Source organism: Lepidochelys kempii, chromosome 2 (assembly GCF_965140265.1).
Source record: "Lepidochelys kempii isolate rLepKem1 chromosome 2, rLepKem1.hap2, whole genome shotgun sequence".
Classification (NCBI taxonomy): Eukaryota; Metazoa; Chordata; order Testudines; family Cheloniidae; genus Lepidochelys; species Lepidochelys kempii.
In genome coordinates, this window is record NC_133257.1 from 200,884,419 (window position 1) to 200,910,827 (window position 26,409).

Sequence of the window (26,409 nt, forward strand, 5' to 3'; positions counted from 1 at the left end):
ATAAAGGCCTTTAATTGTAGACCATCTATCTAATCAATCTGTGATCTCAATTAGCTCCCCAGTTACTCTGAATTAAGAGTATCCAATGTATAACTTTTTAAAATAATCGAGACAATAAAATAATGAGAGCTAGAGATTTGTTTGTCCTTTCTATCAGTATTTGATATCAGGAATAGCATGGATATGATCAAAATGGAGACTATATCTCTGCCACTCCCAGCATCATAAGTAACAATTTTAGAGGCACCAGGAGTAATCTTTTTTATGTGGCTCCCTGACTTGCATCTTCTTAAAATGATTGTCTACATTGTCTCAAGTTTGTTGGAGGAACCAGCTGTTATAATTGATGTACAACTATAATTTATTTTATTATAGGTTGACAGCCACCCACCATTTCAATAAGTAGAACTAAGTTTATTCAAGTAGTAAAATATAGGAAGAAATTGTTTATGGGTCTTTGAATGTAGAATGCAGAAAGAAGTCTGTCCTGGAGGTAAAGAATTAATTCAAATAGCTCAAGCTAGAAAAGATTGTCCCAATCTTTTTTAATGCTACCATTACTGCAAGGTCTCTTTGAAATTCTCCTAGCTTTAATTCACTTCCATTCATTTTACGTTTACTGTGTATACAAGGATGTTGCATATTAGCTTAGTTGCAGAGTAGATCCAAATCTTTGATAACTGCATTTGCTGTTTCCTCTGTGTTCATTGCCCTGTGTTCTCTGTGCCATCAGCAGTTTCGATTAGTTGATTGCTGGTGGCTCTTTTCTCTTGCTCTTCCCTAGGGATCTGAAATAGCAGAACTCTAAAACTTACTCCTGTTGAGAATGAAATAATATATTTTTTGCTGTATTTTATTAACACACCATTGGCTATGTCTACATTATGAGCTGGGTGTGTGATTCCCAGCTCACAAAGACATACCCATGCTGGTTTTCATCTGGGCTAGCATGCTAAAAACAACGTAGCTGTGCTACCATGGACAGCGACAGCAGCAACGCTATGCTAGCAACCCCAAGTACAAACTTTGCCTGAACCTCATGGGTATGGATGGGGGGTCGCTAGCACATGCCACCAGTGCCACTCCTGTGCTGTTGCAGTAACACTACTACTATTTGTGTGCTAACTCAAATGAGAGCTAGAATGGGTATATCACTGGGAACTGGGAATCACACCCCAAACTCCTAATGTAGACTTAGCCTTATTTGGATTGTGGTAGCACTCACAATGTGATAAATGTTCTCCACACACTTAATTAGAGGAAGACCCCAAAAGCTAACAGTTCAGGAAGACAAACATACACAAAGGGCTAGGGATAAAACATAAAACCAATTTTAAAAATTGAAGTCATCTGTTCCACTGGTCTTCTATCTACACACGATTAGCTGGCCCTTTTTTGAATGTAGCTTTATTTATTAATAGTTTTCTGCTTTCCAACATTTTGACTGGTCCTGTAGACAATGTCCTATCCTAAGACCAAGTGCAGTACATTACCTTTTAGATGAAATAGTTTTGTTGTATCCTAGTTTTATCAAAGGCTTTCTGAGAGCCAAATACATGGTATCATTTGCTATCACCAGTCTTACCTATGACTTCAGACTGATCAAGGGTCAGATTTTTCTCATGAGAGATATTAAAGAAAGATAAGTAAGAAAGAGCTCTATTGAATGTGTCATTAGTTAGTTAAAATGCTATACACATGCATAGTGAGGGTGCTTGATTTGAGAATGATGCATCAAATCTGAAAATAAAATTACATTCTTGCTTCATGTAAATGCAATTTTAAACACTTTATTTCATATTTTTTCTTGTTATATTCTCTGCCTATCCAAGACATTTTCTTTCTCAATCCATGTTGGTTCTCCAATTACATGATGATGAATAGACTTGTCTTCTAACTTTGTTCATTATATTATGTGGTATATAGCTGTGTCTCAACTGTGAGTGTCAGGATATTAACTCTCTAAAATATCAAGCTACTGTGAACCAGTACTAAACAGCAATAATAATACAATTGGCCTTTGAAGTCCTGGTAAGAGGATTTTCATCCTGTGAGTATGAAGGGAACAGCAGGACTGAAGTGGAAAATAAGTTCTCCTACTAGAAATGTCCTCTGTCACCAAAACCCAGGAGAAGTTTTAGGGGAAAATATGTTTATGAAGAACATTAATATTGCCTTAGGGGAAACTAAAGGGGAAATATAGACTAACAAGCAAAGTTGGTATTAGGATCTTTTACAGCTATAGGTAAAATTCTGAGTAAGAGGTACAAGCCAACAAATGGAGAGAGTTCTGGGTCTCACATTTACTGTATGTGAGAAGACCCAGGAATAAATTACATGGTGGAAAATAGGAATATGTATTCTGCTTGTGACATTTTCTTCCTCTGTGGTCATCTCTTGTTTCCTGGTGAGTATCATCAATGTATTATATATAAGTACTATTAGTAGAATGATAAATTATGGAAGAGTGTCAGGTTCAAACAGTCTTTTACACCGAGGGTAACAGGAGATTTTAAAGACACTCAAACACATTTTTGGAGAGGCTGGATGGTTCATGGGAATGGTAAGGGGCTTTAAACCCTTTCACCTCTGTCATATCTTTAAATTCATTCCACGACAGTAACTAAAAGTTGCGTGGCTGTACAATGTTCTGTGGTATCAGTCTAGAGCTGTGAGAAGAAAGGTTTCCATTTCAGAGGATTTCAAACTTTGGTTTTGTTCTGATTCAGAACAAAGTCCCAAAATTCTCTATGAAGGGAATGGAGCCATGGACCCTGTAAGCTTTGAAGTCCTTGGCTCCAGAGCAGTCTGCCTGGTGGGCTGTCATGGAGTCTGGAAGCCCTTGGAAGTCTGCGAGGCAGTCTGGCAGGTGGGATGCCAAGGACCTGGGCAGAAGAGCTGGCAGGAAACCAGGTTTCTATTGGAATCCTGCCTGAGTTCTGGAGGACCTTTGTCAAAAACAAAGTCTCCAAAATATTCTTATTTTGACAAATCAGCAAATTCTGACTGGAAAAATTCTGGCAACACATCTCTTTTAATCAGCTCTATATCAGTCCAATTTCTAATGGACTGGCATTGACATCAGAAAAATACTGCAATGCTTGTATTAACTGGTACCTTTGCTGGCAGCCTTAGGGTACGCTTACACAGCAAAAAAGGCCAACAGTAGCAAATCTCAGAGCCAGGTCACCTGACTTAGGCTTGCAGGGCTCATGCTGTGGGGCTAAAAGTAGTAGGATAGATGTTTTGGGCTTGGGCTGGAGCCTGGATTCTGAAACCATGGTGAGGAGGGAGAGTCTCAGAGCCCAGGTTTCAGCCTGAGCCTCAGTGTTGACACTACCATTTTTAGTCCTGCAGCATGAGACCAAGTCACTTAACCTGGGCTCTGAGACTCGTTGCACTGGCTTTTTTTTTTTTTATTTTTTTGCTGTGTAGATGTACCCTCTGCTAACACTAAATGGATGGAAAAACTAAACTACTATATTGCCTGAGGGGGATGTATTACAAATGTGATTTGTCTTTTGCTAAGCAGTGACCATGTGCTAGGTACAAGCACAAAAAGGAAAGTACCTGTCACACAGCAATCCCATGCTGAAGGGCAGACACAGGTAAGTCAAGACACAGGAGGTCCAGACAACCTTTACAAAGAGGATGGCGTTACAATGTTTGTTATTGCTTGGAATAAATCTCTTCCATTTCAGCAAGGCACATTCATGGACCAGCACGGGGAAGCTTGCACTGCCTCTGCAATTAGTGTGCCTCTTCTGTGGATAAAGAATACTTTCCTCTCCATTGCTGTCAATAGGATTTTCTCTTGAGCATTCATTTCAATTCAGTGATAAAGGTTTTACATTCACAGCATCAGTCTTTTTGTTTTTCTTGTTGGAAAGAATGGTTGAACTATGACAAGAAAATGCTTTATAAGGTGGTCTGTCAGCATGATTTAGATCTTGAAAGGGGAGAAAAAATGAAGAAAATCAGACCTAGTGTTGCACTGTGCAAATCCATTATCCCTCTAGCCAGGCAGCAGCCCTAGAAATAATCATATTTTTAGGAGTTGCTACATTTTAAATAATAGAACAAAAGCTTTATTAACTTCATGAGCAGACAACTGCTTACATCTCCAGTTGAAAGAGGCCCAGGAGGAGCATGGTCTCCTAAACAAGTTCTCACATGACTAGCTGTTCCGTCACATGAGATTGTCCTGTTTTAAATTTAACTGGCATATCTGATGGGTCATCAGAGCCTTTGCTGAAGTGCTAGGCTCTCAGATGAGGTGTAAAACCTGAAGAGTCTTGAATAAATCCATTCACTAAAGATCTCAGAACTTTTTGCATGAATAGGTCTGTTTAACTCTGGTTTTCTGGCCTAATTCTGGCTTGAGTTCAGCCTAACTAAATTTTGCCTTTGAATTTCCATACTACTGGTAGTGGGTGCAGTATTCTTTTTTCACTGCCTGTCTGAAATTATTATTCAATGTTCCTATATGGAGTTAAACAGCTTGCATGATCTGACCTACACATGTCTGCATTTCAGTGGCAGATAGTGTTTTCTATACAAATCCTGATTTTAATAATGTTGTGGGATCTCAGCACTTCTCAAGATTAGGATAGTAATTTGCAAAGTGCTTTGGGATGAAAAGTGCACTATGCTGTACATATACTGAAAACCTGGTGTGATTGACTGAGTCCTGTCATTTCTCCTAGTCTCTAGTGAGCTGTAGTAGTTGGATCCCATTGGTTATCAGTAAGGCTGCAAGTCTGTCATGGAAGTCACGGATTCCATGACTTTCTGGGACCTCCATGACTTCTGCAACCTGCTGATGTGCCTGACCCCATGCCAGCTGCACACCTGCCCCGCCCAAGCACCAGCAGGTGCCGCGGAGCTACCCTCCCTCTCCGAGCACCCAAGATTTAGTCAGGGGTATGTTGTACAAGTCTTGGACAGTTCACCAGGCTGTGACTTTTTATTGTCCATTACCTGTGCATGACTTTTACTAAAAATACCCTTGACTAAATCTTAGCCTTAGTTATCAGTTATGCCATGTTGTAAAACAGTGACTTTTTAGCTCATAGTATGCCACTTCCCTCTACAATGGATTGTGCACTTTTTGTGTTTAAAATGGTCTGTAAATAGGTTAATGTACCTGTCTTCTTGCCCCCGGGAGATGTCTTGTCTTTAGGCATTTCTACCACTAATGCCGCTTACATTTCATGGTTGTGATTTCCTCATATGGTAGGGATAACTTTATTTTCCTGTAGATGTTCCCTGGAGCCAAAGGAGAATGAAGGGAAAATCTTTGCTGTAAAAGTCTTATTTATGAGGCTCATAGTGACAGGGAGGGGAAAAAATCCTAAGACAAATAACACAGGTTTAAAAACAAGCAATATTCACATTTTAAAATGATTTGTGGAACACAGTATTTTAGGTCTATAAAATAAAAATATCTTTGGATGTTGTTAATAAAGCAGGCGGCACATCTTTCAAAATCCCGTTGTAGCCAGCCAGTGATTTTCAATGAAACCTGACATGTTCATTTTTGCCAGACTTAACAGCCCCCAAGGCCTGTTGAAAGTCATCTGAAAAAAGGCCTTTTTAATGGATCGGAGTTGTTGTTGCTGAAGCCCTAGAAGCTCCCTATATTTATAGAGATTTGGTTTCCTTATGTCTGTATCAGTTGAGCAGCAGGCTAACTGCAGCGATGTAGCCTAACAAAGTAGGCTGGTTATATATATATAACCATAAGGAATACCAGTTTAAAAAATAGCAATCCTGGAAAACATTACAATTGTACCTTTAAATATTTGCTACTTTATTTTTCTTTTTACCTAAACAATAAGGAATTAGTCCCTGGGAATTTATAACTATATCCGCTGTCATCTGAAAAATTTCGATTAGATGCCAAATCTCCAAGAAGACAATGTGTAAAACTGGTTGGGAATTTTTTGGTGGACTGTTTTCCTGTCAAAAATGTTGATTTGTTGAAAACCAAAACTGTTCACAGGAAAGGGTCCATTTTGATTAATTGTGGGTCTCTCTTTTTTGAAAATTGAAATGTCCTTTTTTAGACTTAACTAAAACTAAAATTTCTGGTTTCCTAGTTCAAATGACTGTTTCAAAAATTGAGCTAATCATGGTATTTTTTTAAAATAAAAAATGGTCAACATCTAAACAGAACATTTCAAAATTATTGAAATGAAGTATTTTGATTGACCTAAAATGACACTTTCATATGGTGGTTCATGAAAAATTTTGCTTTTTCCTCTTCCCCCCACTCCCCATCCCTAAATTGGACAGTAAATCTTTCAAAATCTTGAATATTTTCTTAGGATGGGAAAACCATTTCCTGAACAGCCTTAATCTCAATCTTCCTGAGATTTACAAAGCAAACGAAGATTGATTACGTACAAGGGTAGGGGTGGTGTTCAAATTTTGTCTGTTTGGGATCAAAGTGTATAGAAACTGCCCCTTAGATGATTCACATTTCTCTATTGCAACCGCTGAAATTGTAAATACAAAAGCATGTATAATATGAATTACACAGGCCTGGGGACTCCAGGTCCCATTACTCCTCACTTTTCCTTGTTGAGGGACTTTTCTCTCCAACCTGGAATGATCTGAGAATAGATCAAATGCCACAGGAGTGGTTTGGTGCAGCATCTTGGCTGTCTTAGGTGAGGTGTGGATGGGACATCTTGAAATTGGAAGTAGGAAAAAGACCTGAAAACAATACCATTCAGCAGTGGGGGAAACCTGCAGGCCATGTGCAGCCCATCAAGGTAATCTGATTGCAGCCAATGAGACATTTTGCTGATGTTGACCATCGCAGCTTTCAATGGCCATGGTTCACCGTTCCTGGCCAATGGAAGCTATGGGACGCAGCGACATCATGCCCCTGTGGCTTCCTGCAGCTCCCATTGGCCAGGAACAGCAAACCGCGGTCACTGGGAGCTGCGGAGGGCCATGCCTGTGGACAGTCAACATCAGCAAAATGTCTCATGGCCCGCAATCAGATTACCCTGATGGGCCACATGCGGGCTGCCCACTACTGCCATACAGGAATAGTGAGGCTTTGAAGATGTCATTGTCTGGATGCTTGTTATCTGCCTGGATTCATAAACTCACCCACATTGTTACCACAAGATAGTGCCTGATCCTCTTTTCAGTCAGGATCTCTTCAGAGGCCCAAAGGTGCTGGTGTCTTGGTCTTCATAGATGAAAGAGAGAACCTGTGGTTTTCTGCCCCTTTCTTTTATATTCCAGTGACTTAGATTCTTTAAGGTCAGTCTTCAAAGTAAAGTTTATCCAAGAAGTGAGGAAGTCAACATAGAGTCCGGTGGTGAAGGTGGATCCATGCACTTTCTTCCCCAGTTAGCGTTAGGTAAAATGCAAATTGTTCTGTTGCCTGCTGTCTCCTCCCCCTACAGTCTTGAGGACCCTGTTTACTACTTATTAATAAATTGAGGTAAACACATATTCCTTTGTTTGGGATAGATCTATTTAACAACTTTTGCCCAGTCAGGACTGTGTGCTTTTGAATACAGGCTAATATCATACGGGGGGATTCCTAACTTTTTATATAATGTTGATACTGGTCAATATTATCATGGTGAAATGTGAGTTATTAGTTTTCAAACGATACCACACAAGGCATATTCTGTACAAAGATTACTACAATATCATGTAGGGTATTGTGATAGACCCAGGCCAGTTGGATACAGCAGAGTAGCGTTATTGGGATCCAGGAAGTGGGCGGGCTTACTGCCATGGATCTGGTCGCTGTGAACAGTTTCCAGGTCCGGAGGAGGTCCTGGTAGAAGACCGGCAGCCCAGAGAGGTCTTGCGGAAGACCTCTCGGATGGAGATAAAGGAACTGCCGGTCATATCGGAGCCCTCAGAAGTGGCGCAGGAAGGTGTGCACCAGTACGCTCCACACCGGACTACCTGCACCATAAAGGAGCCTCTGCAGGGCCTGGAGGCAGGAGACATGGACCTGAGTGCGGAGACACTTCAGGCCCTGCCCTCCCTCCTCCAGGGGTAGATGGAGAACCCCTGCAGAGACCCAGTGCAGTCCTGACCAGAAGAACTCCAGAATCAACGTCCGGAGGTTGGCCAGGAAATCCGGGTCCAGGACCAGGGTGTTGAGCCGGTACCAGAGCATGGACAGGACTAGCTGATTGAGCACCAGTGCCCGCCCTTGAAGGGACAGACACCGGAGCAGTCCTGTCCACCTCTGGAGCCGCTGTACCACCCTGCCCTCTAAACCGTGCCAGTTTTCCAGCGGAGACGGATGCGTGGCAGAAAAGTAAACACCGAGATAGAGCAGTGGACTCACGCTCCACTGGATGGCCTGAAGCGCGGGTGGGAGGGAGCTCGCCTGCCACCAGTCCCCTACCACCAAGCCAGAGCTCTTGACCCAGTTGACCCAGGCGGAGGAGGCTGCCAAGTAGATGGCCTGGCACGTCTCCACCCGCGCCAAGTCGCCCAGGTCCTGGACCACGAGGAGCACATCGTCAGCATATGCCGACAGGACCAGCCGCAGCTCCGGCTCCTGTAGCGCCAACCCCGTCAACCTCCTGCGGAGGAGACAGAGGAAGGGCTCAATCACCAGAGTATACAGCTGGCCCGAGAGGGGGTACCCCTGCCGTACTCCTCGTCCGAAGCTGACTGGTTCAGTCAAGGTCCAGTTGAGCCTGACCAGACACTCTGGAGGCGTACAGCACCTGGAGAAAACCCACAAACTGGGGTCCGAAGCCAAACACGCGCAGAGTGCTCAGGAGATACCTGTGATCTACCCTGTCGAACGCCTTCTCCTGATCCAGGGACAGGAGGGCGAACAACAGACCATCCCTACACCCGAGTTCCAAGAGATCCTGGACCAGATACAGGTTGTCGAATATCATGCGGCCTGGGATGGTGTAGGTCTGGTCTGGGTGGATCACGTCTGCCAGCACAGACCCTAGCCGCAGCGAGATGTTTTCGCTACGACCTTGTAGTCCATGCTGAGGAGCGAGACGGGACGCCAATTTAGTAAATCGCGGAGGTCCCTCTTCTTTGGCAATAAGGCGAGCACGGCTCGCCTGCATGAAAGAGGTTGGACCCCGCTCTGCAAAGACTCGGCCCAGACGGTGATTAGGTCTGGGCCGAGGACGTCCCAGAACACGCGGTAGAACTCCATGGTCAGCCCGTCCATGCCCGGAGATTTATTGGTAGGCATGCGGCGGAGGGCTTCCGAGAACTCGGCCAGAGTGAGAAGCAGCTCTAGCTGGTCTCGGTTGCCCACGCTGACCATCGGGAGTTCGTCCCAGAGCACTCTGCAAGCGGTAGGATCGGTCGGATCCAGGGAGAAAAGGCCTGTGTAGAAGGCCCTGGCCCTCCCGCACATCTCCACCAGATCCGTGAGGGGGGTGCCATCCTCTACGAGGAGGCAGGTGACGTGCTTCTTGGCCCCCCTCTTTTTCTCCAGGGGATAGAATAAGCGGGAGCCGTGATCCATCTCCCGAACGAGGCAGATGCGGGATCAAAGAAAGGCACCCCGGGCCCAATGGTCCTCGAGGGCCTGGAGCTCCTCCCGCTTCTCCCGGCATGCCCCGCAAAGGGATGGATCCTCGGGGCTGGCGGCCAGATGCCTCTCCAGCTCTAAGACCTCCCGTTCCAACTGTCCTATCGCCGCATCCCTCCGTCGACTGGCGCCCCGGGTGTAGTCACAGCAGAAGAGCGGGGCGCGCACCTTCCACAGGTCCCACCACTGCCGCGCCAAGGGAAAGGCACACCGCTGCCCTCGCCAGGCCAGAACTCCCGGAAGGACGCCACGAAGCCCACATCCTCCAACAAGCTGTTGTTAAAATTCCAATAGGCCGGCGCCGGCCTCTCTGCGCAGAGAGAGACTGTCATGGTGGCTAAGTGATGATCGGAGAATGGGGCCGGCCGGATGCTGGAGGAGTGGGCCTGTGAAAGATGGAAACGTGATAAATAGATGCGGTCCAACTGGGAGTGGCGCGACCAATGGGCCTCCACCTGGACAAAAGTGAACATCGAGACGTTGTCCGGGTGGTGGTTGCGCCAAACATCCACCAGGGAGCAATGGTCGACTATCTCCCGGAGGACGTCCGCGGCGGCCGGGCACTGCTCGGTCCCCGAGCGGTCCCGCTCCTCGAGGGTAGTATTAAAGTCCCCGCCCAGGACCAGGCACTCGCGAGGCACAAGGTGCCAAGGAAGGCAGACGCCTGCTGAAAGAAACGCAGCCGCTCTGGGCCCGATGTCAGGGCACAGACATTGACAAGATTGACCACGAGCCCCTCCATATGGACCCAGAGGTGCAGCAGGCAGCCCGACACAGCCTCGGCGACCCCCAGCACCTCGGGCCATAGGTCGGGGAGAACAGGGTCGCCACTCCAGCCGTACGAACTGTGAGATGGCTAAAGTAGACCCTGTCCCCCCATTTCAGCCACCAGCTATCTTCGGCAGCCAGACCCATATGGGTCTCCTGCAGGAAAACCACAGAGTACCCGCCTCCCGAAGGAAAGAAAGCACCTGGCACCTGCGGAGACCCATCCTACAGCCCCGGGTGTTTAACGTTGTGATGGTGAGAGGTGCCATGAGGAGGGCTGGGGGGGATCCTAGCCGGCATGGATGCTCGCGGTTCCCAACGGGTCGCGCAACAATCAGTGACCTACCCCATAGGTAAGTAGGGAGTCACGGAAGAGGCGGACCAGCTGGTAGGCCGCTGCGGCTTGCTTCCCAGTCCTTTTACCCTCCCCCATGAGGGCCCTCACGGCCCAGAGGATTTGATGGAAGTCCCCCACATCGCTGGAGGGCGAGCTGCACCTTGTTACGGGAGCCCCGGACATCCTCAAGGAACTCCCACAGCTCCTCTCGCAGCATATGGGGGGCTGGGGTCTCTAGCCCCCGGCTTTCCTCTGGAGGGACCACTGACACAGCCCCATGGCCCATCGAAATGGGCAGGCAAGGGGCAGACCCCCAATGTGGCACCTGATGGGCTGGCGCCACGCAGCCCCCCTCAAACCCTTGCTTGATTGGGAGCGGCGGAGGGAAGATAGCAGCCCCTAGTGACTTGGGACTGGGAAATACAGAAGCCACTCCCTGGGGGCTATCCTCTAGGAACGAGGAGATGACGGCCCCAGGGGCGGCAATGATAGCATGGGAGGTGGAGGGGGCAGGGGCAGGGCAGACATCGGGGCAGGGCAGGGGTCCAGAGTAGGGGCAAGGCAGGGGTTGGGTGCAGAGTCAGGGAGAGGGGCAAAGGCAGGATCCTGGGCCCCAGGAGCTAGGCCGTTGGAAAATGGCCCCTCTTGCTCGGGCTCAGGGAGCTGGGGGTGGGGCAGGGGGCCCTCCGTGATGCTGGGCTCCAGCACCACGGCCAGCGTAGTAGCCACAGCATCTTCAGTGGGGACCCCACCCAGGAAAGAGGTTGATCGTAGTGGAGGCGGTGGGCGGGAGAGATGACGGAGCGGCAGGCGGGTGGGCTGCCGCCACCTGGGCATATGCCCTGGGGGTCGGGGGAGGGACACCCGCAGAGCTGGCGGGGGGAGCAGCGGGGCGGGACGCTGTGGCCGGTGGTGGGGCCGTGGCAGTGAGGGCAGTCCCTGCCATGGAGGGCCTGGTCTTTTTGGCAGTGCCCTTCCCCTTCTTCTTACCCTGGCCCTTCCCGCCAGCTGCAGGGGCTCCCCCAGAATCTGAGGGGGGGAGGGACGTGGCAGCACTGGAGGTCACCCCGCTGCCCACCGCTGCCGGTGCCCTGGAGGGGGCGGTGACAGGTGGTTTGGCAGCGGTGGTTGAGGTAGAGGCTTGGGGGGTGATGGAGGGGCAGGAAGGGGAGGGGTATCTAGGGCTGCTGGAGGAGGGCGCCAAAAGGGATGGGCTGGACAGGGGGACTATCAAGGGCTTGTGGGGGACAGTCACCGACTCAGGGTAGGAATCCGGCTCCTCTAGCTGCACTAGGGGAGGAGGGTCATAACAACATTTGGGGAGTGCAGTGAGATCAGGGCAAACTCAAACAGGGAAAGGGCACAAGCACATGGGAGGGGGCATGGGCACACTGAGTAAGGGGCCAATCAGGGCAGGGGTATCACGTGGGGAGGGGGAGAACCAGGCTGAAGGCAGGACAGGGAACCAAGGGGCTAACTTCAGAGGAAGGGGCAGGGCAAACAAACAAACGCTGCAGAGGGAAAAGGATGGGGCAGGCAAACAAACTGAAGCCAGTGAGGTGCTGGGGTAAAGGGGAAGGCAAAAAGGCTGCAAGGGGCAAAATGGGGCAGGGAGTCAGGGACAAAGCTGGGGGCTTGCTGAAGGGGATCAGTCAAGGATGGGGCGTGGGGGGGGCACATGTGCCACATGCGTTTGCAAAAGAGTCAGTGCAGGCTGGTTGCTGCTTCAGGCCCAAGAGATGGTGAAAGGGGGCGGCAGGCCAAGCAAGCAGCAGAGTCCAAGAGGCAGGAGCTTGAGGCAGATGGTAAGTGTCCACTGGGGGTGATGGAGGGGGCGGTGCCGACAGTGGTGGTGTTGTGGGGGGGACACACACAGATAGACTGGGGGGCAGGCTCCACGCCACACCCCCTGTGTCCCCACAAACACAGTCAAAACCCCCACCACAAGAGCGCAGTTCAAAAGTCACTCAGCCTTCAAGCCCCCTCCACAGTGGCCTGTAGAGTCCCTGTGCACTCCCCAGCACCAGATGGCCTCGTCCCCTCCTCCTTCAGGGTCCAGCAGCTCCCAGGCAGCAAAGGCAGCCGCAGCCCCAGGCAACAGCCCGGTGGCCAGGTAGGCACAGACTCAGGCCCTCCCACTACTCTGGGTCCCAGCCAAGGGACCCTCTGACTGCAGCCTCCCTGCCCTCCTTCTCTTCTCCTGCTCATCTATCCTCCCTAGGGCAATTCCCCTCTGGCCCCTCCCACCCTCTAGGGCCTTACGGTCAGGTTGGGGCCTCAGGAGTCAGACCTTCTCCCTTGAAGGTCTGAGAGGGACCTTCTTGTTCTGCCGCTTGTGTGGGGAAAGCGCCTGGTAGGCTGGGGCAGTTTGTTTACCTGCCGCGTCCGCTGCTCCAGGCCAATGGGAGCTGCTGGAAGCGGCGCGGGCCAAGGGATGTACTGGCCGCCGCTTCCAGCAGCTCCCATTGGCCTGGAGCAGTGAACTGCAGCCACTGGGAGCCGCGATCGGCTGAACCTGTGGACGCGGCAGGTAAACAAACCAGGCCCGGCCCACCAGGGGCTTTCCCCGCACAAGCAGCGGTGGAACAAGTTTGGGAACCACTGCGCTAGATAATGGCAGAACCAAGGATTGGTGGGAAAGGAGCAGAAAGTTTGGCATATCATACTGACTGTCAGACACATGCAATTGATTTTAACTTTTACATTATCTAGGAGGGATCATTAGCAGCCTTGCTTTCTGCTTTCTTAGCAGTGAAGCAAGTATGACTTTATTACTGGAAGCACCACAACTACCTTTCAACAGGTGCTTTGTTCAGACTCCTTAGTCTTGGGTCCATATTTCATTCTGTCTCACACAGATTGTGCCTTGTCCTGCAATCTGTTGCATTCAGTTAATATCAGAGGTACAAAACTATCAGAGATAGTTGTGGAACGGCTTACTGTTGAGACACTGTTTTCACATCCGTTGAAGACTGCTGCCAGTTTCTTTTCTGCTGCACTAATGTAAACCTGGAGGGAGTCAAAATTGGACTTGCAAGCAGTTCTCCTTTATAACCTTACATAGAGAGAAACTGCAGCTTCTCCATAATATCCAAGACTGTTAAATCTGATAGTGTTATAGAGTCTGTATGATTTGCCTTTTTTATATAATTGTAGATAGAAATTATATTAAAATTTGACATTTGTTTTTGAAAATTCTTAAAATGCTTATAGGACCACCAGAACCATTATTTCTTTTCCTTCTAAGCAAGTATTTCTATCTGAAATCATGGAAAATAGAAGAAAAACTGTGCCCCTTTTCCTTAGTAGAGAAACCGTTTAATGGGAAACTGCCAATATTTTGTTATGACATTCTAATAGTTTGCCATAGCAAACAAATTCAACCATTTGATTAAAAAAGCCATATTACATGACCACAAGGATTTACAGAGTACAACTCCTATTAATTACATAAACTAAGAAGTTGTAAACATGTAAAATGCAAGACCTATGACCACAAAGAAGGAATCAATAAATTTTAGTCTAAAGGCCAAAATTCTGTTCCCCTCTATACTGATGTAAAACCAGAATGGAAATATTTGAAGCCAATGCAGTCAATCTTCATTAGAATTTCATAACAAAACCTATAACTCATTGATCAAAGCCACCTGTTCTTCAACATACATATCCTTTGCAGGTACCAAAAATCTGGGTGCTAGCATTGACTGTCTGTTCAAAAAGATGTAAGGTGGGTGTTATTGGCATATTGGTGCATGGCATCTCATAACTTTGGGGCCAGTCAGGCTCATTCTCTCCCATAGCTGCCTTCCCTAGTTACCTTTTTGCCTACTATCTCCCCACCCACTGGCGCCAGAGCTATTAAGCCAATTTCTTACTCATGGCTGGATCTTCTTCCATCAAGTAGTAATAGGTAAGAATAGTATTTTAAGCTTCTGCTTGCTGCTTGTGGAGACTTTCAGCATCTTTTGACCCACTAGAAGAAATATTTAACCTAGGAGAGAGACAAATAAAAGAAGCTTACAATTTAAGGGGAGTGAGGGGAGGAGAGAGAGAACAGAGGAACAAATTAGCCTAAACAAACTGTAGTGACACTGGAGAAAATCACCACTCTTACAGATAAGAAATTTGTTGGAGATAATAGTAATTACCACCACAGTAATAATAAACCTGTTTGGTCCATGTGTAAAAAGTAAGAAAAAAAAAAGAAACAAAGCAATTCAATTTGGCTTTATCTTTGCAAACTTAAAATTGTGAAATCCTGGTTCTATTAAAATCAAAGGAAAAACTCCCATTTAGCTCATTAGGGCCAGGATTCCAATCAAGGTTTTTCTGATGTAAGTCCAATGTAAATTGGACCATCTTGTTTTGTAGCAAGTGGTAGTTTTACCACCGACTTCAATGGCAACAGTATGGGGCCCATTGATTTGGCCTTAACCTGAAGTTAATGAGAATATTGTCTTAAATTAGGTCATAGTCCATCCTCACTGAGATATAGTTCACTTTCTATTTAATAACTTTCTTTTTTTATGATAACAGGATCAGATCCATTATCTGTTTAGAAGTGAAATAATTGTCTTTCAATTTGCAAATTAAGGAATGCATAAAGTGATGCACTATACAGTGTGCTCAACTATACTGGGCTACTGTTCCTGGTGTGGTTCTCACTGACTTCTGAGGAGTTACAGTAGAATTGAATTTCTCCCATTGTTTCTAAACCAGAACAGAAACAGGGTTTTGTAAATCAAAAAGCTTTTGTATGATAACATTTACCAAGTTTATCTTAAAAGGATTTTAACTAAAGTCAATTAGCAATCTGTAGCCAAAATGTGTCTTAAGAGGGATGAAAATCTTGTCTAAGATGCTGAAACAAAAATGCTAGAAGGTTGTGACTGTCTTTTAATATTTATGTAATCCCTCTGACAATATCAATCTTATTTTGTGAAAACTTCCTTGTAACAGAACCTCTTCTTCAAAGGAAAATATAGCCTAAAGGGCATACATGAACTTCATTTCAAAAGCCTAGAGAACTTCTCATTGAGATTCGTCGAAATAACTGGGTCTCCTTTCTTGAAGGCCAATTAGCAAAAGAGTACTATAAGATTGGAATGTAAGAGTTGCCAGGATCTTAAATTATTACTGTAGTTTTGAAAGAAAAAATAGTTCATACAGAGATGTTTCCATATACTGTGTATGCTATCCAAGAATATGCATTCCATTTACTGTACAGATATGCATCCATTTGTGGAGTTTGGCAGGCTGAGAATTCTGTACATACAGATCTGGCTTTTTTGTTTTTCTACTTGCGTTTTGGCATACAATAATATACTGTATGTTACTGGTATATATTGAAATATGTTATCAAATATGTATTTTATTGTATTATTGTGATTTTAAAAAGAACATTGTAGTCAAAGATGCCCATTAAATTCCCTGACAAATCTTTATGAAGTGTTAAGGTTGACATTGGATCTCAGTGGAGTCCAGTAAATATCTAAAGTATTTATACACAAATAAATTAAATAGACTGAAGTAACAGCAAACAGATCTACCCAGTTTCCCACTAGCACTAGTAACCTCCCACTGTCTTCCCACTCAACCTTCATTTTGCCCCCATGTTTTGTTTTATATTCAGAATGTTAATTTTGTATGTTGTTTTGAAAGCAGTAAATCCAGGGTAAATTGTTTCAGAATTTTATAGATTATAATAGGAGTTGTCTAATTGGAAAACAACAAACTTCCAGGAAAGTATAAAATCTCATTTCCTGTTCAAGGGCTCTATGTCCAATATACAATAGTAATAACATTTATTGTAGAAAAATGACTCATTGGTTGCTGCACAGTACAGCTAATATATTTGAAAATACAAACTTGTAACTGGATGTTGACTTCGCATAAACCTAACTGAATTGGTCTGTTTGGTAAAATCATTCTAATTATATTCATAAACATTCTCCTCCACCTATATCTAACACTATGGGCTTGTCTTCACTAAAAATGTTTCATGTTCGAACATGATTATGAAGTCAAATTATCTAACCCAATGCTGATCCAAACTGACTGGTCATTGTAGAGGAGGATAATTTAGGGTATGTCTTCACTGCTGAGTTTACCCAGGTCTGGGAACTTGAGTTAGCCAAGCTTGGGTGTAATCATCCACACTCCTAAGACACATTGGATTCATACCCATGTAGCTACATCCAAGCTGGCATTGTAATAGCCTGCATTAGGTGCTAGGCCCACAGAAATCCTATCCCATGATTCTTAGCACTGCAGTAAACTGTGCAGTTCTTTGAATCAATTCATGTGTATTGTGGATGAACTTGTCTGGCCTTCCCAGACGCCTATGCAGAACTTTTCTTTGCCCATCGTTTCAGTAAACAAAGGCACTTCCAGCTCAGCATGCTACACACTGTTGTCCCTGCTTCCATTCCAGCTGGTGCCAAATCATTGATCTAGCTCCGGATGTTGGAATTAAAGCAACTCTTGCTTTGGGAACAGCAAGTAAATGCAGGACATGAGACATGGTGGAAGGAATTTTGGCAGTGTCTTGTCAGCCTGAGAAGATGGTGTTCTTTGAGGAGGTCGTGGAGGCTCCTGATGCAGGTTGTAATAGCTGCAGCTTTCACAGTATGCTGACCAATGGTTCTGGAGAAGGACCACAAGCACTGGCTGTTGGGACTACATTGTCATGCAGACCTGGGAAGAACAGCATTGGGCTCAGAATATTTCCATATGGAAGCCTAACTTCATAGAGCTGTTTGCGCAACTTGTCTCAACTCTTCAGCTCCAAGACATGCAGATGAGTGAGGCTACAGCAGTCCAGAAGCAGGTTGCTATTGCCATTGGAAGGGTGGCGCCCCAGACTGCTAGAGGTCAGTAGCTAATCAGTTTGGCATTTTCAAGAAGACTGACAGTGCTGTTATGGTGGAGGTTTGTGAGGCGATCATTGCTATGGTTCACCTGTGTACAGTGAAGATTACTATTGTCTCTGAAATAGTAGCAGGCTTTGAGTGAATGACGTTCCTGAAATGTGTTGGGGCCAACTATAGCTCACATCCATGATAATAGAATGATATCGATTCCATCAGCAACATCAAGGAAGTGGAGAGTCGGTAGTACAGTTTTTTTGCTGCTCTAATGAAATTGTCAGAACATTGTTACTTTGGACAAACATTAAATGATGCCCTGCGTAACCAGTTAATCTCTAGATTTTGCAATGACCAGGTCCAGAAGAAGTTACTGACTGTATCCATGCTTACATTCAAAAAGGCTATTGAAGTATCAGTTGCAACAGAAACCTCAGAAAAGGATTTTTTGGAATTTAGTGTGAACTGAGAAGCTAATCTCCTTAATTGGCAAGACAGGGGTTCACGGGGATGTAAAGAATTTGTGTGTGGCCATTGTGTGGAAACTACAGATGCTGAGAAGGATTACTGGGCACATCAGGTTATTTGCAGAAAGTGTCAGAAGAAAGGACACATTACCTGACCTGTTGTACAAGTCAATGACCAGCAACACAAAGTAATCATACATCCAAAAAAACACTTATGAAGACTGAACTTAATAAAAGGACAGGAGTTGGGAATTTATAATGTGGAAAAAGACAAGAGCTCTAAAGACACTGACCAAGGCCTAGCCCTGTACATTTAATCAGAAGCTTGAGTCCGAGATGACATCAGGGTCACACCCTGGATCGAAGGAGTTTCTATGAGAATAGAGCATACCATCTCACTGACTGCTGCATCTACCAATCAGACTTTGTCACAACTTCTTCAGGTAGAAACCTTCACAGTTTTTTTTAAAGATTTGTACTGGGAGAAAAAAAAAGTTAGTTCCAAAAGGAATATGCCAGTGAAAGTTCAAGGAGATGGACAATCAGTTTTATCCTTGTATGTGATTGAAGAGATGTATTCACCATTATTAGGCAGATCTTGGCTTGAGAAGCTCAAGGTGAATTGGACTGAGATCAAAATGATCATAAAAGCACTTTAAAATCTTCAAGAAATACTGGACAGGCATTCCAAATATTTTGAAAGAGAACTTGGACAGATGAGAAAAGTATTGGTGAAGCTCACTGTTAAGTCTGACAGCTAGCCAAAATATTGCAAGCCCAGAGTTATGCCTTATACTCTGAAGCCTCTGATGGAAGCTGATTCAGACCATTTAGAGAACGCTGGAGTCCTGTCATTGGTTTTACACAGTGAGTGGGCTACATTCATCATACCAGTAATCCAGCAGGATGGCTCCATCAAAATTTGTGGAAATTTCAAAGTGACACTGAATCCAGTTTTATGTGCAGACCAGTGTGCATTACCTCCTATTGGAGTTTTGTTTGGGAGGACAGTGTTTCAGTAAACTGGATTTGCTCATTCATACCTACTAATGGAGATTGATCTGACATCTCTCAAAAATCTGTCAACTCTCAAGAAGGCTTATTGTGTTACAACAGTTTGCCTTTCAGTATCACATTGGCCTGCCCTGTTCCGGGAAAGAAATGGATGAGATTCAGATGGAAGTGAATGGAGTTAAATGTTTGGATGACAGCCTTTTTTTATTTTGTGAATTGTTCAGAGACCAGTCCCATCATCTGTTACAAATTTATCTGGTACTCCTAAATATTCACCAAGTAGTTAGAATGAAGCACTGTCAGACTGAGTTTTTCATCTTTACTGTTTGCTATTTATGGTGTGTTTGGTCACATGATACTCTTTCTGCTCTGACTGGATGACTGAATTTCTTTCTAAGGAGAATAAAACAAGCCACATGTTGGATAAGTGCTTCCAGTAACAGTATTTAAAACTCTAAGGATTCACAAACATTTTCAGGCTTACACACTTATTAGTGAATCTACACATTTCAGCCAGCTCTACTGAAGACTTTATTTTCCAAACTTACAATAGCTTTCTATAAAGTTAATACATATTTTAAGATTAAATCTGCATTCTTTGAGTATCCCAAATTTCCATTGAAGTTAATAGGAGTCTTGTATGCTAAAGGAGTGCATAATGAGGCCCAACATGTTGTATTCATTTCTCCAAATATATATTTCATTTTTCTAAAAAGTTTACTCCATGTGAATAATGCTAGAATAATAGCCAATACAGGTATATGATCCCATTCATCAAAGCACTCAAGCATGTGCTTAACTTTCAACACATATGAAGTCTCAGGAAAATTAATGGGACTATACACATGCTTAAGCATGTATTTAAGAGCTTTCTTCTGGATTGGGGGTCATAATAAGAGGGGGAAATAACTCATAAGTAATCTTGGGCAAAATTAGATTTTTTTTTAAAAAAATGACAAATGATATTAATATTTTAAAGCTTTTTTTAAAAAAATTTCAGTTGTGGGAAGTTATGGGGGGTAGGCAATAGAGTTGGTCAGGCAATTGCTTAATGACCGTAAACAATGAGATTCAAAAAGTTAAAGCTTTATAACCAGATAAGATGCAAATTAACATGGGATGTCAAAATATACTGTATAAAGATCTGTAAATCAAACTAATTACACAAAATAAGAAAATGCTACTTGAGAATCTCTGTAAATTTTGATTATCAATATTTTTTCTTCAGTTTGTGTGTGTACTGTGAATGCAACATTTTACCACCCTTTACTGATCAAAATCTAATCCTTCTAAGCCTACATTTAAATAAGGATGCAAGTTTCAGTTCAAACTTCCAATAGGCTGCAATAGTGAGGAAAATTATTTAAAAATGACATTGGCACTGTGTCCATATTCAACATAATATCAAAACCACAGAACGGTCTATTAAAATCTTTTTCTCATGTTAATCTTGGAACATAAAAAGCCAAGGGCCTGTTCTGCAAACCTTTGGTTGCATTAATAAATACCTACAGGACTCAGCCCCAAATCCTGAAGTCCTTACTAGGTTCTCACTAAGTCTTTACTCACGCAAAATTCCCATTTGACTTCAGTAGGACTTAGAACTAAGTAAGGTCTTCAGGATTTGGCCCAAACTGAATTTTGCTGTGCTTTTTTCATATTTAGACTTCAGAAATATGTATCTAACAGGAAGCATGGGAATACTACCCCATGTTTAATGTGCCATATGTTTGTCATATTCTTGAAATATATTTTTGTTATGGAGCCTAAAAGTTCAACAAACTGTGGTTTAGCAAATCTAATAACTGTATCTATGGCAGGACACTTTTACATTGTCAAATATTGTTGGTTATCATTCACTCCATTAAATTTCATTTCAAGTTATGTAGATAAGAAACAATTATTGAACCTATCAGGATATATAACACTTTTGAAGTGTACTGTGTTTAACACATAGCAAGTACTCAGTCCTGTAACTTTCCAACTGACAGGTAGTTTCACTCACATGAGCAGCCTCTGAAATGAATAGAACTATTTGTATGAATAAAAGTTTGCAGGCTTGGGATCATACTTTGTCAGCCAAATTTTCAGCCAACTTTGACCTGGCCTTAAAGTTTACATGCACAAAATTGCTCCTGCAGCTGTTTCTGCATATATTGGGCAAAATCCTGGCCCTACTGAAGTCCCTGGCAAAATTTCCGACTTCAGTAGGGGAAGGATTTCACTCAGTCTGCTTGTCTGTACAAATAAAGTAATTGCAGGTGCAAAAATGAAACCACTTATTGACTATGTCTCCTTTTTGAGTAAACAATTTCACCAGCATAATAGAGCAATCATGGTAGAAGGATTTTCTGTACTTGTACCAGCACCTTAGAAGATGAATATTTTATATTTTAACATTGTAGGCCTTTTGTTTCTGATCTTGTATAGTAGTGCTATATGAGACACTTTCGGAAGTGAAGAGGGACAATAGGTATGTAGGATTGCATACCACTATTTATGTTCTTATTTTGCTTGCACTGCTGCATTAGGATTTTATTGAATTTGAGTTCTAGGAACATATTTAGATTTGTATTCAGAGGTAAAGTTTCAGTGTGTGTTAAAGCTTTGGTTTGATAGTTTTGTAGCGAAATCATTGTCTCCACTTTATTTCTGTGGAGGAATGGGGGGAGTTCTGTCATTAAATTGAACACATCACTGGAAACCTGACATTTTTTTTCCACCAGGATAAGAGTGATTGCCTCATTACAAGAAGTTGCGACTCCTGGATCATAGAGCAGGAGCCGTTACAATTATAATTGTTTTTGTATTAGCATGGACCTATGAGTTCCAGAAATGAAGTTGAAATACCAAAGCCATTTCACAAGCAAACACTAAAAATCCCCACCGTGTGTATCTGTGTACATAGTACCTCTGAAATGTTTCAGACTATCAAATACGAACCGTTGTTTATCTTACACCCCTAATCTTCAGAAACATCATATGCGAATAGAAAATGATTTAGTGGGAGCTACATGTTATATGCATGGCACCTCTGAGTTTTATAACATCTTGATATTAAAAAAAAATCAGTTAAGTGATTACTCACTGTGCACATCTCTATTTGAGTTGTCTGTCTTAGAGAATCATATGGTTCTTAGGTAGGTATGGTCATTTTCATGTACTTCTAGAGTCTTCAGACCATAAAATCTTAGTTTAAAATATGTGTTTGGAACGCACAAAGTATTAAGGACTAGTGTCCTTCTATCTCTAGCCCATAGAAAGGGGCCAGTCCAATTGTGCTACTGCAGGAACAGCAGTGGGAACTCTGCCTGGCCTTCTGAGAACAGTGATCTGCAACTGCCCCTTACCAATAGCATGTTGTTGTTCTCTGTGCCAGCTCAGATGCCCCGAAGGCAAAAGCATCACCCGTTTCTATTCACTTCCTTTCCACATATCTGATGAAATACTAGGCATGCAGCCCCTGTTTTCCCTTCCCCCATAATGCTTGCAGAGAAATGCAGGAAAACCATTCAGGGTGTGGAAGGTATTACTTTGATGAAGGCTATATGATCATATAGGTCAAGCCACAATATGGCCCTAAGAGTTTTGACTGGGGATGCGGCCACCTGTCAGAAAAGGCTGACATAAACTCCATTCTAATATTCCAGTCACTAACGTGCAAAGAATTCTGGACTCTGCCAGCTGTGAGATGTGCCAATCAATTAGAACATGACCTGACATGCATCATAATTCTGAACATTGCCAGCATCTGTCTTTTACTCCATGCCTAGATAATCTGCGTGTGTGTCTGTCTGTGTGTGCGTAACAAAAGAGTCTGCACGGCAATAAAGTACATTGCCTAGTGTACTGCTTAAGGCTCAGATTTCATCATCGCTTTTTTGCCCCCCACTCACCCTCCATAGACATGAAAGACCATAAAAAGCAGCAGAACTGCCACATTTTTTTGTATGCAGTGTTGTAGCTGTGTTGGTCCAAGGATGTTAGAGAAGCAAGTGGTGAAGTAATATATATTTTTTTTATTAAATCAATTTCTGTTGGTGAGAGAGACAAGCTGTTGACCTTCCACAGAGCTCTTCTTCAGGCCTAGGTGTGTTCTTGAGGTAGCTATCCCATTCCACTACTCATGCTGCTGTGACTACACTTTTATTTTTAGTGCACTAGCTCAGTCAGCACTAGCGCGGACAATCAAGCTGGAAATTGCACCTCCAGCTCCAATGTATACATACTTGGAAGCAGGACTGCAGCTAGTGGCTTACCAAGTATGCAGAGCCATTAGCCAAAACTCCTGTGTGTTTGGTGGTTAGGGGGAGGTGAGTTAGAAGGGGGAGGGGGGCAGATGATGGGTATTATTTATACAGCCAAAATTGTTGCTATGTACTCATCATGGATGATTCTATTCCCCTATTCTCTGTAGAGATCTATTATATGTTTACTTGAGTTTTGCTCAGTCCTTCAGGAATATGCCATACTTGTGATGAGTGGGCTACTAAATGGATGTTTCTTTTTAAAGTCAGCTGTTTTAGCTAACATACCCAGGACCATGTTTCTATGCTAGCAGTCTCCATTGTAAGATCAGGGCCTAGTCCCTTGCTGAGTGTCTCCTTCAGGGAGCTGACTCCCACTGGAGTCTTTAAAATGGCTAATCACAGTATGAAGACTAACAGTATATGTTCAAATAATTGTGGGAATTCATTTTCGTGTTTACATGTGTGCAGCTGAAATAGTGATGCTTTTTCAAAGGATTCAATAGTTATGAAATGAGTTGGGGCTACCAGTCTTTCTGGGCAGGAAATATTTTGTATATATAGAAGCTGTTAGGGATTTTTGTACACAGTTAATTTTAGTGAGAATTTTCAAAGTGTTGTAGCTGGCACTTCTGGTTCCCTATTCTTCAGCATTTCTGAACAGAAGCAACTAGAGATCATTTTTTAACCAATGTAGTCCAAACTGTTTTAACACTTATGTAATGTACTTAAAATCAATATAAATAACATTTTGGTAAAATCATTTATTAAACAGTAAGGTGAATTATCAGGAGAGAGATTCAAACAGACTAAACTAGACAATTCATGTCCATATGCTTATTTGTAAACAGTGAAGACGTCTTCAAGGGAAAAATCATAAATCCATCTATCAGAGTCACACATGATGAATTCGTATTACAATATCTTATCACTCCTGGGTTGATAGTGAAGTGCTCTCTTAAAACGTGACAGCTCTGCTCAGTATGTTTCTGGCCCTTAAGGAAATGTGGTTCTACTGGGAGTTGAGGAGGATGCTCAAACCTGAGCATCTTTATTACATTTTTGTGCTAATGTACAGTTCAGTAAGCCTGTTGCTTAAAATCACATTCAATGAGCATTTTAGCCAGGACAAACAAGGCTCAATCCTGGAGTCCTTACTCAAGCAAAACTCCAATGGTAGGCAGGACTGGATGCTTGATTAACCCTTGGCATAAATCACAGTTCTGATCCCCTTGTAGCATAAAGTCGTCTGGATTTACAAACAATCTGCTGCCACCTGCCTTATGTGAGAGGTGCAAGACAGACTAAAGTTGGAGGATGCATGGCCAAGAGATTCAATGTTTCAGTGCACGCCCTTTGTAGCATCTGGCAGTAGGGTTCTTATGGAGACATGAATGGAAACTAAAGTTGGCCCTGACTCACAGAACCTCCAAGAAGGTGGCAGGTATAAAACAATCAAAACTTCTCAGGAATATGACTCCTCCCTGGAGTCAATGGACCTGTTTTAGTAATGTGCAATTTACACATTCATTCTCCTCCTGCAATGAATAACTCACTGGATCAAACTCAGTCTTTAATTCAACCACTGTAACCCCACTGATTTCAATTTCAAATAATTTTGAGAACTAAAATTATCACCAACAACAATCTTTCCATAAAACATGAGAAATACATTCCTAAACAGTGACAAGGAAACATCTTCATTATAGAGATCAACCCAACTGCTATGGCAAACTGACAAGCAACATAACAACTTAGTCTGTTAGAATTACAGATGACACCAAAATATGCGTGAGAAGTAACAAAGAAGGAGGGGGAATAAACAGTTAGATATGTCTGCTTGTTTGGGAATTTCAGGGGAAAAATATATTTAATCAGGAGAAGGCAAATAGGAAGGAATGCTCTCCCTTACTTTTTTCCCCCTGCATGTTTTTCTTTAAACTCCTTGACAGGAGTATCTATAGGTTGAATTTAGCCCTTGATGCTTTACCTTTCAATTCTTCATACAGAGATCTACACTGATTGATTTTTTTTTCTATATCTTAAAAACCTGTTCCTCAAGGTCATCAAAAGTGACCAATAGGTATTTAGTAGCTGCTCCAATTTGCCTCCATGGGATCTTGTTCCCCAAACATTCTAAAGATCATCCTTTTTCTGATACAAGAGGTATTTTATCAGCTAATATGAGTGCTTAAGAAGCATTTCAGGAATAACCCATACGTCTTGGGAACTTATCTATTTTGTACAGTAATTGTGGGTTTCAGGCATCTAAAGTTGCCTGACCTGAATGGAAGCTACCCACACAATTTTTGTTTACTTAATGTGCACCCCTTGTTCTTGTCACTCTCCGCCTCTTGTTTGAGAAATGCTGAATAGTTGTGCACATATATAAATGTATGCACCCTTTCTGTAAATGTTTTATGAAGCAGTTTAGAAATGTACTTGCATGAAATGTTTCAAATATCTAGCCATAAGAGTTACATTGCCATGTGCTAAAATATCTTGAATCAAGCAGAAATGCTAGGAAAAATGAACCTTGGATTAGAAATGTCCTAGGTATTCATTGTACTGGAAGGAAAGATGGAAATGTGCTGATATCTTTGTTCCATGGTAATATCATCAGACAATGGATTGAGGGGATTGTGATTTAGGTTGTGTGTATGTGCAAACAGCAATGAATCCTATCAGTGCATTAGGATTTGCCAATATAGTGTTCTGAGCATTATCTTCCTAAGGCTGAGATCCTCTCCTCTGCACAAAGGCTGAGTAAATGGGCTTTCTGCAAGCAAGTTCTATAGGAGAAAAAACTGCTCCAGCTCTGGCCTGCAGAGTGGCAATTAAGATGCTCTGTGGTCAGTACTGCAGCATACGGGCTTTCTGAGCCTCTATATCAACTTTACTTTTTAACATAATGTAGGAATTTGGCTTGTGGGACTCTGAGGGTGGGATTCACTTGTCACTCTGCATGTCATTTTGTCCACCCCCTACTTCCCAAGTCCCCTCTATGGTATAGTAGATTCCAATGGGACTCAGCTGAGGAGTGCAGATGCCATACATGGATCTTCTGCATTCTGTCCTGCATGGTGGCAGTGTACCTCTTCATCAGCTTTTGGGCTATGCATCTTGCACAACGACAAAGTAAGCTGAT